The sequence below is a fragment of the Gorilla gorilla genome, chromosome 3 (genome assembly GCF_029281585.2).
Source record: "Gorilla gorilla gorilla isolate KB3781 chromosome 3, NHGRI_mGorGor1-v2.1_pri, whole genome shotgun sequence".
Lineage (NCBI taxonomy): Eukaryota > Metazoa > Chordata > Mammalia > Primates > Hominidae > Gorilla > Gorilla gorilla.
The window spans coordinates 25,298,499-25,314,610 of record NC_073227.2 but is presented as its reverse complement, the minus strand read 5'-3'; the positions used below and the strand labels follow the sequence as shown (position 1 = coordinate 25,314,610).

General features: G+C 41.4%; 1 long non-coding RNA gene across 1 annotated transcript in view; it reads left to right on the top strand.

The window, feature by feature from the left end:
- The first annotated feature begins 400 nt into the window (after positions 1 to 400).
- LOC129533204 (uncharacterized) overlaps positions 401 to 16,112 on the top strand; it is a 39,613-nt gene continuing 23,901 nt past the window's right edge. The window contains exon 1 of the long non-coding RNA XR_008679286.2: positions 401 to 518. This is a non-coding gene — a long non-coding RNA (uncharacterized lncRNA). The remainder of the gene's footprint in view (positions 519 to 16,112) is intronic.

Below are 16,112 nucleotides of genomic sequence, written 5' to 3'. Positions count from 1 at the left end.
CTCTTGGAGAACTGAGAATGGAGAGGAAGGGTGTTAGGATACCTGGTTTTAAAAAAATTCACACCTGTGGTTGCATTTCTAGGAGTCTGTCCTCCAGGAATAACACACAGATGCATATGGATATAGTACACAAATGTTACTGCCGCATTATTTAAGATAAAAAGTAAAGAAAAAACCAGCTTATATTTTCATCAAAAGAGGAAATGGTGGCCAAGTGGATTACACTATATTTATTCTCTGGAATGCCAGGAAGACATTACAAGAGAATGAGAAAACAGAACCAACATGAAAAGATCTCTGAGACATATTTTTCACTGAAAAAGGCAGGTCATGAAAGATAATATATGCTATGGTTCCATTTATTTATTTATATTAAAAAAAAATTTTTTTTTTGAGACAGGTTCTCACTTTGTCACCCAGGCTGGAGTGCAGTGGTGCAATCTCGGCTCACAGCAACCTCCGCTTCCGGGGTTCATGTGGTTCTCCCACCTCAGATTCCTGAGTAGCTGCGACTACAGGTATGTGCCACTACACCCAGCAAATTTTTGTATTTTCTGGTGGAGACAGCATTTTGCCATGTTGGCCAGGCTGGTCTCAAACTCCTAACCTCAAGTGATTTACCTGCCTTGGCCTCCCAAAGTGCTGGGATTACAGGCATGAGCCACATGCCTGGCCCCATTAATTTTATTAATGAAACAAAAAAGCCTCAACACATGTGTGGCTATTATCTCCTTATGTACGTGCTATGTTCTAAATGTTTGTGTCCCCTCAAATGTGTATGTTGAAATCCTAACCCCCAAGGTAATAGGATGTCGGGTATTTGAGAGGTGATTAGGTAATGAGGGCAGAGCTTTCTGATTGGGATTAATGCCTTTATAAAAGAAGCTCTAGAGAGCTGCCTTGTCCCTTTTTACCACATGAGGATGTAATGAGAAGGCACTGTCTGTGAGGAATGGGCTCTCACCAGACACCTAATCCACCAATGTCTTGATCTTGGACTTCCCATCTTCCAGAACTGTGAGAAACAAACGCTTGTTGTTGACAAGCCACCTAGTTTATGATAATTTTTGTTATGATAGCCTGAGTTACTAAGCCTGAGTTACTAAGACAGTATATAAATGCCTAAATGTATTGATAAAAGTATGGAAAAAACACCAGCCTCTTAACATTGATTTTCTATGTAATTCGAGAATGAATTGATTTGAAATCAAAATTAAAAGCTTTCAGGTATGAGGGAGTATTTGGGGGATGACAGAAATGTCACAACTGAATTGTGGTGTAGTTGCACAACTGTATACATTTACTAAAAGTATTATGCTTTATACTTAAATGAGTGAATTTTATGGGCTGTAAATAATACTTTAATAAAGCTCTTTCTCAAACAGACTTCCCAGATGATTTTGATGTGTATCTAATTTGGGGAACACTGGCTCTAAAATGCTTTTTTCATTCCTTCCCTTTTTTCTAAATCCCATCTTCCTTTCTTAAATGAATAAGTGTGTATCCTTCATTAGGAAAGATGATAATAAAATCAAGAACACATGATAAAAATCCAAATGCCATAACGTTTCTATAAAGTATTTATAACTTTGCATATTTGAGGATTGGTGAAATAAAAACACATTCGAGTTAGAATTCCTTAGGGAACTCTAACTTTTCTCAAGTTAAAATTTTTTTTAAAGGTTTGATTTTAAGCCCTAGTTACTTCTGAAGTCTACAGCTGAACATCATTCTTAAAAAAAAAAAAAAGCCTAGAAGAATGCATTTTGAAACTCAGGACTTAATAATGCCCATTTCACCAGGCTGTATAAGATCATATGAAATAACTGTATTAGATGGGAACCTACTGTACTCTCTACACCTGTCCTACCCTGTTCCTCACTCAGGAAGGCTGGCTCTGGGGTCTCTCTCCCTAGACTTCAGTTTATTGATCGTGGTTGGCTCTTGGCCCATTGGAGGCTAATTTATAGGTTGGTGAGAACCTATGTGGTTACTTGGCTAAATACCTATGGGTTACTTGGCTTTAACTGCCAAGACGTATGTTGCCCCACTGAACCAAAGAGATCCTATTTCTAGTGGCCTTTGAAGGCAGCCTGCTACAGAGAGAATGAATTCATTGCCCTAACAGTGGTGCAAGAGATTGGGGAAGAGTACACTATCCATTCAGTCACGAGCTGGCACCCAGTGGCTCAGAACAGAGTTTCCCATGTGCTGAGCACATTCCAGTCTCCGTGTAGTCTGTCTGAGCACTTGTTTCCTGCTCTTCTTCATTTCCTGTACATTTTATGGGAAACTCCTCCTCCTTGCTGCACCTTGAATGAGGTTCTGCACTGTACAAGTGAAGCAGCCTAATTCGCCCAGCACAGGAAGTGGCCCAAGAGCATCCAGGAAGGGTGCTTGCTAGTGATGTCTCTCTATCATTCATGCTGCATTCAATAAACACACCAGTGCTTGTTTGAAATAGGCTACACACGGCCAGGCATGGCGGCTCACGCCTGTAATCCCAACACTTTGGGAGGCCGAGGCAGGTGGATCATTTGAGGTCAGGAGTTCAAGACCAGCCTGGCCAACGTGGTGAAGCCCCGTCTCTACTAGAAATACAAAAATTAGCCAGGTATGGTGGCGCGTACCTGTAGTCCCAGCTACTCGGGAGGCCAAGGCAGGAGAATTACTTGAACCCGGGAGGCAGATGTTGCAGTGAGCCGAGATCATGCCACTGCACTCCAGCCTGGGTGACAAAGTGAGACTCCGTCTCAAAAAAAAAATAAAGAAAGAAAGAAAGAAAAAGAAAAGAAATAGGCTATACACAACAGCTTCTTGGCTTCTCTCTGATTATTTGAGTTGGGTACTATTTTTATTATTATTCCTTTTTTAGAGATCACGAAACTGAGACAGTTAAGAAGTGGAGCAGGAATCAAATGCAGGCAGTCTGGGGTCAGAACACTCACCCAAGCCAATGTGCTATTCTGGCCTCAGTCGGTACCAATTCCCTTTTTCTTCCTAGTTTTTCTTCATAACACAATTTCTTAAGAGTCTTCCATCTGCTTGTGAGGTCAAACTAGATCACTGCTTAATCTGTCTATTTACCTTAAAGCTTCATAATTCAAAAACCTCCACTGTAGCAGATTGTCCCCTTTTTTCCTGCTTGCTCTTTCCTCCTGTGATTTGCATAACAGAGTATCTCACATTTCTTGAGCCTTAGCTCAAGAGAGTCAAATGTTCTCTGCAGTAGAAACAGGCATGAAACAGAGGGGACTGTAGTAGAAGGAAGATAACTTCAATATCTGACCTATTTTCTTCTTTGGTGTTTGACACAGGAATGACTTTAGAAGTACAAAGTATAACTTGAGGGACTATGGAAACTTTAATCATTCTGGTATAATTTTTCAGACAATTCTTCCAACTAAAAAAAAATTTTCTGTACCATGAAAGTGAATTTTTTCTTCCTTTTAAAATGCATATGTTCATGAAAAAGAAATGCACATGACTTCGATAACATCAGAGTGTGAATGAGTTTATTTCTGATACAAAAGAAACACCCAGAGTTAGAGGACCTTGTTTCTCAGTCCCTATTCTGCCGTTTTCTGGCTTGGTAGCTTTGGGTCAGTCACTGAAGTTTCCTGAGCTCTAGATTCTTCACTTGTAAGATGCTTGCCTTCCTTGTGAGACTCTGAGGATGATACACCATATCCATAAAGTTCCTCATGCATGGTTGGGTTGAACATACTGCAGTGTGACACTAAACAATATCTGTTATTGTGAGCAGGAATAGCAGGAGGTCCCTGAGTCTTTGTCCTGTACTTAGGTGTAACCTCACCTTCATAAAGCTGTGAAATTTCTTCATCTGGGGAAAATCTCACATTCTTTACAGGATTCTTATGAGGATTAAATAACAATGATGTAAAATGACATCGAAGATATAAGTTGCCAGTAAACACAAATGATTATGATTGCTACACAAATCCTTCATTCCAAAGATATTTCTCGAATGGAAAACATGCTGCGTGTCAGAGAAGGCATGATTGTAATCCTTGTTACTATATTCTGGGGGTAGGTATGACGGTGGTAATGCAAGCTAATGATTCATAAAAGGAGGCAAGGGTAGTCAAAGGTGGATGGGGATAGGTAAGATTAGATGAGAATGGAGGACGGATTAGGGTGATCGAGGGTAGATGAGGGTTACTGAAGATACATCAGGTTGAGAAGAGTGGTCAAGGGTGGATGAGGATAGTTGACATTAGGCAAGGGTAAAGAGGGTTAGCAAGGGGGCTTCTGAACTGTGAGCAGGGAGCATCTGCTGGAGAAGGAAGGAAGCAGAAGAACCATGTTTGGGTACTGCAGCCAGGCCATTTTAATAGGCCCCCTTAGTGAATTAAAGATGGAGTTCATTATTGTTGAGGATGCTAAGGCATTAAGGGCTCAGGGATTGATTGGCATCTGAGCCTGAGAGTGAGGGAGGCTAAAAAAACTAGAATCTGTTCCTAAGTAATGCTGTGTCATGTTGTTATGTGACAAGCACCCAAAGGCAGCTGATTTTTCATTTTTCCTTTAATTAAAAAAATTTCATGATATTATAGATTTACCTATCTCTTGTCTAGGCTGTGTGAGGAAGGAAGGAAGGAGGAAGGAAGGAAGGAAGGAAGAAAAGGGGAGGGGAGGGGAGGGGACAGGAGGGGAGAGGAGGGGAGTAGAGGGGAGGGGAGGAGAGGAGAGGAGGAAGGAATTCCCCTTAAATGGCTATATCTCTAAATGGCTGTATCTCTAAATGGCTTCTGGTGTGATGAGCTAACAACTTACTCCACAGGGGGAGCCTGGATGGGCTGCAGGGCCAGGTTGTGGTTGCTTCCAAACATGGGTCTAAAACAGAGGACCCCTATACTCTCTGTCATACCCTTCCCCTCTGCTTCTGCCATACCTGGAATCACCAGTTTATCATAAAAGTTTAGAAGACATGACCATAGAAAGATTAATTTCTAGCTGTAGGTTTCATGCTAAGATTAAGTCTCAAAAGTGACTTTTCAAAAAGCATAGATCTGATTGCATCACTCCCTGCTCCAAAACTTTCCATGGCACCTCCCTGCCTATGAATAAAGTTCAAATTCCCTAAAATAGTGCTCCTTGACTCCAATACTACCTCTGGTTTTTAATGCCATTCTTCATATCTCATACTCCCGATCTGGTTCCTGGGCCAGTCACCATTTCCCAAACAGACTCTGTGTTTTTTCAGCCACATGCTTTTATCTCCATCCCAAAATGATCATGCTGTGGGTCCCTGTGGACTTCACAACTGTCCTTTGACACATCCTTAGAGGACAATGCACTCCATTCCCAGGGGTTGCCAGAGTCTATAGGGATCCAGTACCTTTTTTTGTCTAGGCTCACATATCAATTTTGCTATAGGGTCTTTATAAAGGCAGGTGTGAATTTGAGTTTAATCCTAATTTACAACCTATACATTCCTACTTCCAAAAGAAAGCATTCAAGGTGGCAACTGTATATTGTTGTTTATGGAAACACATCTCCTTTGCCCTGCCCAAAGTGTGGGGTTGTCCATGTTAGATTCCTGTGGTGGTCATCATTTTGATAAGTATTGCAAGCATCATGATTTTATTTCCTGGCTTTTGTTTGTTACAGATATTTCTGTTTCCCTCAAGCCAGCCTGTGTGCTGACTTGCTTGGCAGCATGTTCAAGATTGAAGGACCCCTCCTTTCCCCATATGCGTAACCTATCCTGGATTTTAATTTCAGAGGAAGAGCCATAAATATGTGTCCTTCAGTTTGAAAAGCCACACTAAGAATCCGGCAGCTGGGCAAAGGAGGCTAAAGATAAGGTTTCCTAAGGCAGGAAGAAGGGGGCGCGCAGCAAAAAAGCAAGAAGGGATCCATAGTGTTGATGCTTTGCATGCTGGATTCTTGCTGCACTTACAGACTCCGTCGTTCCATTTAGGAGGTGGGAGGGAGAAGAGTCCTCAGCACATGCAGAAATAACAAATGGCCATACATCTCTTACTCCAAAAGAGAAGGGCAGGCAAGATCTGCAAATGATCTGATTTCTGCTGGCTAAGCAGGAGGAGAGAAACATAACAGCAGCCTCCTCCAGCTCTGCAGAGCTGGGACTCAGCTTGCTGACTTCACCTTCCAGCCCTAGATACTTCTCTGTGAATTTTCAGGGCATATTTGCCCTTTGTATCCAGGCTCCCCTTCAACCTGCATTTCTTTGGTAATACTTTGTGATTGCTGGCCAGTGGTTATTTTGTGGGATTGATACATAGTAGCATTGCAATTGTGCAGGAGGCTTTGTTCAGAGAAACATTGTGTTTCCATGCCAACAAACTCCAAGAGGCTGCCAATCTTCCTTCCTTCCTTCTTTCTTTCCTTCCTTCCTTCCTTCCTTCCTTCCTTCCTTCCTTCCTTCCTTCCTTCCTTTCCTCCCTCCCTCCCTCCCTCCTTCTCTCCCTTCCTCCCTGCCTCCCTCCTTTCTTCCCTTGCTCCTTCTCTCTCTCCCACCTTTTCCTTCCTTTTACCTCCTTTTTGTTTTTTCTTTCCTTCCAAATGTTTCATGCCACACTCAAAGTGCAATTGTCAGAAGGACAAACACAGTAGGAAAGAGGCTACAAGGAGAGGAAAGGCTGTGAGAATGGTCGTCATAGTTCATTCAATCTGCATGTTGCCCTTTCAGTTTTAGGGTTTTTAACATGTCACACAAAAATAATTTTATACATATACACAGAAAAATAATTTCCTGAGTGCTAATTTTGCCCAGAAATGGAACAAAATTAGTCATCAGGAAATTCATACAATGCTTTATGCCAAAATTAGGTCTCAAAAGTGACTTTTCAAAAGGCAGAGATCTGATTGCAGCACTCCCTGCTCTAAAACCTTCCATACAATGCAGGATACAATGCATCCTTCATACAACGTGAAGGATGTTAGGGGAGCTTTTGGTTGATGGTGTGGACTTCCTCAATGAGACTGGAGATAGCATCTCACGTAGAGAGTAAGAGAGAAGGTGCCAGTGGAGCGTGCTTTGGTAGAGGCAAGGTCCAGAGGTAACACGACCTTGCTCTTGTTACCAACGAAGCCAGTCCTCCCCAAAATGGGATATTTCCCTTTTCAGTGCTGTGAAGCCAATATGCAAAACTGAAAGTGAGCATTGAGTGATACAGATTTTATTCCATGGCCGTGGAATTGAGAGGCAGGAGCTCAGCTCCCAAATCAACCTCTCAGCTCATGAGAGCTGGGAAGCCAGAAATATAGGACATATTTAGTGAAAGGGCTGGGTATTAAAAACAAGGGAAGGGATATTCATATATTTTCTGGTAATGGGCAGACAACTTCTGGGAACCAGAGTACTGCTTTCCTTTTTGTCTTTTTATAGTTTCTTCTGGTCAGTGTCATGGTGATTGTCAGCTGTCATGGTACTATGGGAGTGTCATTTAGCTTGGAAATTAGGTTATAACAAAGTTAGAGGTTCTTCTTAGGTCAAGAGAGCTGCTGTCTTAGATCTCACAAGTCTTGACTGGTTTGGCCATGAAGGGGAACTTCTGACCACAGGCATCCTGTTTCCTAAAGGTCAGTGGAGTTAGGGCAGGGTAGAAACTCACCTATGCCCTGTAAGCTTTACACTGGTAACACTCCAACCTGAAGGGAGGATAATAATTTTAAGGACACAGACCATTTTCTTAAGTGTTTACATTCCTACTCCATACCCGACCTTGTCCAATACACTTCCTTTCACATAGCAAGTCCTCAATAAATTTTTAGAGATGAATCAGAATGAGCCTCTTGGCCTCTTCCTGACAGTGCTTGCCTCCTTTTCACTGTTGTTCCCCTATCCCATCCCAGTTACATGCTGATTTACTAAGCTGGGCTTGACTGTGCAATGACATTTAGTTTGTAGGTGATAGACACCCAACTCAAATTGCCCTGAGGGGAAAAAAGAGGGGAATATTTTCTCACAAAACTGAAAAGTCTAGGGAGAAAAACCATATCCAAAAGGCTAAAAATTGCCATGAGGATATAGAGTCTTTACCTCCCAAAGGTCCATTTCTTTCTGGATGAGGGTCATTCTCCTTCCCTGTAGTGGCCCTCCTGAACTTCAGGTCTGAATGTCAGGAATGGACAAAGTGCTTCCTTATCAAATAGTCCCAGTGCATAGTGCTGATTGAATCTTCTTTACTGAGATTGTACCAAGTGCCTATTTGTGAACCAGGCCAAACCTGAGATTTGTGTCCACCTCAAAGGCAAGGGAGGGTGTTAAGACCACCTAAACTCAGGGATCAAAGTGGAGAAAGGGTGGCTTTTGGAGGAAAGTTGGGGTGCTGATAGGAGAGAGAATAAAGATGAATACCAAAGAGGAAAATTTGGGGATTGAAACAATCATCAACCCACCTGGTATAAATTGTCTTCTTTTTTATATTTGATGGTGACTGTGAACTTCAAAGTGGCATTTCCTTGCATGTGGCCAGTTGCAGGTGGCTGACAGTTCAGCACAGATGCTGTAATGACTAAATCAGAAAGTCCATTTTCATACTCTCTGTTCATCCATTCCCAAAGATGTTTATGAGCACTTAGATTGCAGCTTCCGGACACCAGGAGAAAACATCACTGTCACGCGACGTTATAATTCTAATACCAGTCATTGGGAAAGGAAGCATAAATGATAATAATCTGGGGAAAAGCCATCTCTCCTTCTCATTTCCTGCCTGTGTGCCAGGCTGTGCTCTACTTTGAAAGGAAGCAGGGGGAGCATATTTGAATGTGTCCTTCTGTCACTATCAACACTGTCACTGCTGTAGTTCCAGTCTTCAAGGTCTTTTTCTGGGATTACTCTTTGGTCTCCCAAATCAGAGTTCCAGACTGTCCTCTACTTACCTTAGTGCAACCTCCGCTCTGGTGCTTGGGTGATCTTTGGAAGGCAAATCACAGTGCACAACAATACCCTGCAGACCTAGTCATGTCACTCCGGTTGCTCCCCTGTCTAACTCTAGCAGGATTATTTCTCAAACATTCACTATTTGCCTCCACATTTTACAATATTTTACAATATTTTTTGCTGTATCATGTACCATCTTTACAATGCTTTCTTTAATATTTTCTTTAAATGTACTCTTATTTTAAACTTGCCCTTGTCCTAAGCAATAATTTTCATTACATTTCAGTTTTGATGTGTTGCTTTTTCTTCATTGAACATGAAGGAAAATTAAAATAAGTAAACAATGATTTTTAAATGTTTCTAAAATGATCTGCTATGCCAACAAGGGTAACATGCTCTTTTTTGGGAACACTAGCCCTCAGGATTAAATCCCAAGATGAGATAGCCTTAGGTCTTCTTGATCTGGCCCCGGATCACCTTTCTGGCCTTGTATCTTATTCCGGTTAGTTCTCCGGGCTCCAGGGATTTTGCACCCTTCACATGTCGTGATCCCTTAGGCTCTGTGCCTTTGCATATACAGTTCCTTCTACTGGAATTATGCTCTTTCACTTCCTTCTTTGCTGGACAGACCATTTTTACTCTACAGTAGTCACCTCCTTCGTGAGACTCTGCAAAGTGATTATTGTCCCTTCTACTAACAGTTGATTCAACTGTGAGCTGGACATATTGTACTGTGTCTGTGGATTACTCAGCCAACTTTCTTTTTTTCTCGCAGTCAGAAGCTCCCATCAGGTATGGGGAGAGGTGATTTGTATATGTATTCTGGAGCCAAGCACAGAGACACCCTCATGAAGGTTTGCTGTGCTTTCTAGAGTCCTGCTTGGTCATATCTGTTCAATGTCTCCTTCCTCAATACCAGTAAAGATCATTTTACTTTCAGAAACTGCAAGAGTAGGTATTTGCAGAAGGTCCATGGCTCATTCTGTGGGTACCATGTCTGCCCACAGAACAACCCATTATGATTAACTCCACAAAGCAGTGATCCTTGCTTCTTTTCTGGTCAGTTATAACAGAGAGTTATATACAGAATGTTCATATATGTGATACTCTACCTTGGAAAAGCACAGGGTTATTATCTACATTTTCCTAAATGGTAACCATAACTCTATCTCCTCCTTTCTCACCCAAGGTAGCAAATTCAAAATGGCAGTGAGAGTTGTGTTACCAAAGAAATAAAGTGGGAGGTAGAGGTTGCAGTGAGCCGTGATTGCACCACAACACTCCAGCCTGGGTAAGAAGAGAGAAACTCTGTCTCAAAAATTAAATAAATAAATAAATAAATAAATAAATAATTTGCAAATATTTTAAATTGTTAGATTGGTGCAAAAGTCACTGTGGTTTTGCCATTACTTGTAATAATTATTTTTAGCAAAAATCACATGTGAAACATCTCACAACTGAGTGACGTTTTCCCCACTATAATACAAGCTCCAGGAACACAGGTATTTTGCTCGGATTTTTTTTTCCCCACAAGTGCATTCCCAGCATCTGGGCAAAATGCCTTAAACATAGTAGATGCATGGGAAATATTTGTATTAAATGATTTCACTCATGTATTGCTGACACAGCACTGGATTGTGTGAGTGGAATAACTGAGTGCTTGTAGGATGGGTTAAGGGAGGGGAGATATTACAAGGTAAGAAGATGTGCACAAAACTTGATCTATAGCCTAAACTCCTTAGAGCCGTGCATAACTACACTCCAAATGTGCACTGATGCTCAATTCATGGCTGCTTGTCATTTTAGTTTTGTTTTTTTTTTCTTTGAAATGGAGTCTCACTCTATCACCCAGGCTAGAATGTAGTGGCGTGATCTCAGCTCACCGTAACCTTCACCTCCCGGGTTCAAGCAATTCTCCTGCCTCAGCCTCCCGCACAGGCGTGTGCCACCACACCCAGCTAATTTTTTTGTTTTTAGTAGAGATGGGTTTTCACCATGTAGGCCAGGCTGGTCTCAAACTCTTCACTGTTTGTCACTTTGAATTTTCACAATCAATAAACACTAACAAAACAACTTTTCTTTTGTGGTGGCGTATGATATGATAATATCATATATAGTGTTATATTCCATTCCTATGTATAGTCTGTTAATAGGGGGTTCATACGAGGATTATCTTTGGATGGAACAGGTTATCTGTATATTTTATAGGCTTTTAAAATTTGCATTTAGATTTCTGCATTGTAGAGAAATTGCTGTAGGTTTCTTTCTTTTTTTTTTTTTTTTTAGATAGAAGGGTCCTCTCACCCCCTTACCGAAAGGTCCTTTCATAGGGAGTTCATACAAGGATTAACTTTAGATGGAACAGATTATATGTATATTTTATAGGCTTTTAAAATTTTTATTAAGATTTCTGTAATAAAGAGACATTGCTCTAAGTTTCTTTTTTTTTTCTTTTCTTTCTTCTGATTCTTTTTTTTTTGGATAGAAGTGTCCCCTGACCCCCTTACCAAAGGGAGGGATCTTCATCCTAGAGAGGATGGTGCCCACTGCTCCAAACACACCTCCTGCCTTGCCTGTTGCCACCTTCCCTTCTCTGCACCCCTGTATGGCTCCTCCCTCACCCCAAGAATCCCAGTGCTTCAATTGCCCCTTCATGTCTCTCAGTCTCACCTGAAGCTGCTCCTTTCCCCCACCACTGCGTAGTTGATGGGGACATAGACATACAGGCAAAGAAGCCGGGTTAGGTGCTCTTCGTGATCCCTCTGCCATGAGACTATGTGCTTTTAACTGTGAGCTACCTAAGATGACAGCGTAGAGAAGGCCTGCTTTGAGCTCGTCATTTCTCTTTTGTCTGGCACTTTCTTTCCTTTTAACAGTATTTATTGATATCATAGGTTGCCATGTATCATGGTGATTACCAATGTATTAGTCCGTTTTCATGCTGCTGATAAAGATATACCCAAGACTGGGTACTTTATAAAGAAAAAGAGGTTTAATTGACTCAGTTTCATATGGCTGGGGAGGCCTCACAATCATAGCAGAAGATGAAAGGCACATATTACATGGCAGCAGACAAGAGATAAGGGGAGCCAAATGAAAGGGGTTTCCCCTTATAAAACCATCAGATCTCATGAGACTTATTCACTACCAGGAGAACAATATGAGGGAAACCACCCCCATGATTCAATTATCTCCCACCACGTCTTTCCCACAACACATGGGAATTATGGGAGCTACAATTCAAGATGAGATTTGGGTGGGGACACAGCCAAACCGTATCAACCGATATGCGGTGGTGTTAGCTGTTGTTAATGATGAAAAGAACAAAGGCGGAAATGTTCAAAGCTCCAGCACCATGATCCCCAGACACAATACCTTCCTCATCACTACCTAGAGCTGACAATTGCCAAAGAGCACCCGTCACTTCTAATGTTTTCTGTTTGTCTTGGGCAGAAGTCAGGTCTTCAAAGGCTTCTGAGTCAAAGATTGAGACTTCTCTGAAAAAAAGCATCTTAGAGTCAAGCCTCATGATAAATTGGAGAGAGTATTAAATGCCACTAGAAAACAAACCAAACAAGGTAAAAGACTTTGGGTTGGGATGTTTAGGGCCTTTCCTGGCTACACAAGGCCTGTGTCCAGCAAACCCTCTTGGCGAATAAAACACTGGCCAGAAATGACCCCTAAAGGCCTTGCTGATTCCCCAAATTAAAAATACTGTGGGCTTTAATATCCAACTCAAGCCTCCATTGGCCTAACATCTTTTCTAAGCTGCAACTAAGGCTATTATTTTTACACAGTCATTAAAACCAGAAGTCCACTCATAGAGAGAAGATCAAATTTGAAAGGAAATATAAAGTAAAAAAAAAATCTGGACTTCAAAACTTAATCATAATAATGCCAGGAGCCATTCCATCCCATTTCTGATTTATGCTTCCTACAAATAAAGATTGGTAAATTGAAAGTTTTTATTTGGCATTTATTGTGCACTTCGGAGGATTTGTAAATCTGGCATTTGATTTGTTGGCATTAGGGCTGCCGTAGAGGACTTGTAAATCAGTTTTCTGATGTGGCAAATCAATTTTGTTTTAGAGATGAAGCTCGGTGGCTAAGTGAGATGGGAGTACAAAGAGATATAAATTTTGTGGGCTTCAGACGGGAGAGTGTCATGAGCAGGACCAAGGGAAGCCCTCCCCGCATCCTGGAGGAACCAAAGTCTCAAGGATTGCAGATCTTAGATTATGGGTTGCAAACTGGCTTCCATGGGCCAAAATATATTCCATAAATGTGTTTTATGTAACTCATAAAATGTTTTTGTTTTTAAATTTTGGATTAACGGTCATCCCTGGGACACTTCATGTAGAAATTCAAGTTGAAGTACTATCTCTTGAAAAAGCATCAGAAGTTCCTGCCACTTGGCCTGTGAGTCCTCATGGCAACAGCCAGCTGCAGTTGCAGAGCTGTGGCCTCTGTTACCTGAGGCATGAGCCTCTAAGTCGGCCACAGTTCCTACCTGGCCTCTCTACTCACATCACCTTCTTGCCCCCTAGGAACATTTGAGCTCATGACCCTATTGTAGGCACTAGAACATTCTGAAGACTAAGTTCAGGAAGCAAGCATACTAAAAAATTATTTGTTGTTTATCTGAAATTGAAATCTAACTTGGCATCCTATAATTATACCTGATAACCCTACTGTGGTAAGCAGAATTCTAAGGTGGCCCCTAAACTGTCCACACCCCTTATGTATATGCTCTATATGATGCCCTCCCCTTGAGTGGGGCAAGACTGTGGCTATAATTAGGTTATGTGGCAAAAATGAAGACATTTTGCAAATGTAATTCAGGTCCCTGATGGGTTGACTTTGAGTTAATCAAAAAGATTATTCTGGTTGAGTGTGGCTTAATTGGGTGAGCCTTTCAAAGACATTGTTCTCTTCTTGAAGGAAAAGGTATAGAGTATAAGCGGTTCCTCTGCTGGTGCTGAAGAAGTAGACAGCCATGTGGAGAGAGAGAGCCAGTGGAGGAGCACATGTGACTACCACCTGAGAGCAGTCCCCAGGTACAACTAGGAAGAAATGGTAGTTCCAGTTATGCAGGCTGACCAACACGTTGATTTCAGCCTTGTAAGACCCTCAGAAGAGAGCCCAGTTGACTCATGCCCCTGGAAACTCAGATAATAAATTGGTGGTGTTTTGAGCCTCTGAGTTTGTGGTAACTTACTAAACAGCAATGGAAAACTAATACACACATCCACATCAAACTCTGTCTTTTTCTTTGTCCTTTTGTAAATCAAGACAAATTTCTTTGTCTTCTTTTTTTTTTTTTTTTTTGAGATGGAGTCTTGCTCTGTTGCCCAGGCTGGAGTGCGGTGGCATGATCTTGGCTCATTGCAACCTACACCTCCTGGGTTCAAGTGATTCTCCTGCCTCAGCCTTCCAAGTAGCTGGGATTACAGGTGCTGCCACCACACCTGGCTAATTTTTGTGTTTTTAGTAGAGATGGGGTTTCACCATCTTGGCCAGATTGGTCTTGAACTCCTGACCTCAGGTGATCCACCCACCTCACCTCCCAAATTGCTGGGATTACAGGTGTGAGCCACTTTGTCTTCATTTAAAAAATTTTTAGTCACTTTTTGGTAATTCCAGAGGTACTCATAAATCCAGATGAGGGAAATGATAAGTCATTTTCTCTCTTAACTAGGTGATGCTCAGGATTAGTTTTATTTTGAGAGTTCTGATATGCTGACTACCAGCAAAACCCGTGTTTTTGTCTATGCAGAGGAGGTTTAATGTAAATAGTCACATGACAGCATAGGCCGGGGTTTAACCTGGACTCCCTCAGTTCTCTCTTGGCTTCTCTTGCCTTACTTCCTCTTCCCTTCATGGCCTCTCTTCCATCCTGGTGGACTTCTAACTTCTCTTTTTTGCCAACACTTATTTCTCCATCTTTTCTAATTTAAATTCCTAATCACAGGAATCTAATGGGACTGGTCGCTCCCTGTTCCTGAAACGTTTTTGGGCCAGGCCACATTAAAAAATCTGAGAAGTGGGGCCTGAGAAATTAGGAATTCTGGTTATCTGTTGCGGTGTAACAAGCCATCCCAAAACTCGTTCGTGACTCTGCAATTGGGAAGGGTTCAGTGAGTCCAGCTTATCTCTGCTTCACGAGGTATCAACCGAAATGATTCAAATGGGGCTGAAGGATCCATAGCCCAGATGACTCACTCACATACGTGGAAGTTGGTACTGGCTGTTGGCTGGGAGCTCAGTGGAGGCTGCTGGCCAGGGGCCTAGGTTCCTTCCCACATGAGCCTCTTTACGTGGCTACTTGTGCTTCTCTGCAGCATGGTGACTAGCATTTCAAAAGAGAGGAAGTAGAGGTTACAACCTCAGAAGGCCTCCCTTTGGAAACTGACATTGTATCATTTCTGCTATATTCTTTCGGCTAGGCAAGCACAGATTCAAGGAGAGGAGGCATAGACGACCTCTGTCTTCTTTATAGGAGGGTGCCAAAGAATTTGCTGCCATATTTTTAAAATCAGAGTGTCTGAATTATCAACCTGTTATTTTACTGTGAGTCAGGTGATCATTTCTAGTTAAATTATCGTGGCTGAGGAGTGATTGTTTGGTACTGAATATGGCCCCTGCTATAAAGGCAAAAACACTGGCTGTATCCCTTCACAAGGGATGTGATTGAGGCAATTTTCCATAGAAGGTATATCAATTTATTTTGTGCTGCTATAATAGGATACCTGAGACTAGGTGATTAATAATGGACAGAAATCTCTCTCCTCTCTCTCTCTGTCTCCAAAATTTGTGCCATTGATATCAAGAATATCAACATATTCTTGATTTTAGTCACTTATCAATAATTGTGTTACAAAGGAATTCTCCCAGTTGGGAATTTGTTATTACTTTCTTTAAAGTGTCTTTAATGAGTAAAAACATCTTAAACTTCTTCCCAAATTTTTTTCAAAATTTGATATTCTTCAAACTTTTTAAATTATTGTCCATCACAAATTTGTCCAAAACATTATTTTTCAATCAATTGGCTGTAAAGTTACATTTTAATCTTGATTTACATTTTCCTAATTACTATGGGGATTGAACATCTGTTTGTATTTTTCTTTTTTAGCCTGTTGTATTTCTGCTCCTATTTTGTTCCTGTTCATACTTTTAAAATCTGTTTTTCATTAGGGTATTTTGTCTTTTTGTTTTGTATCTAAAGGAGCTATTTACT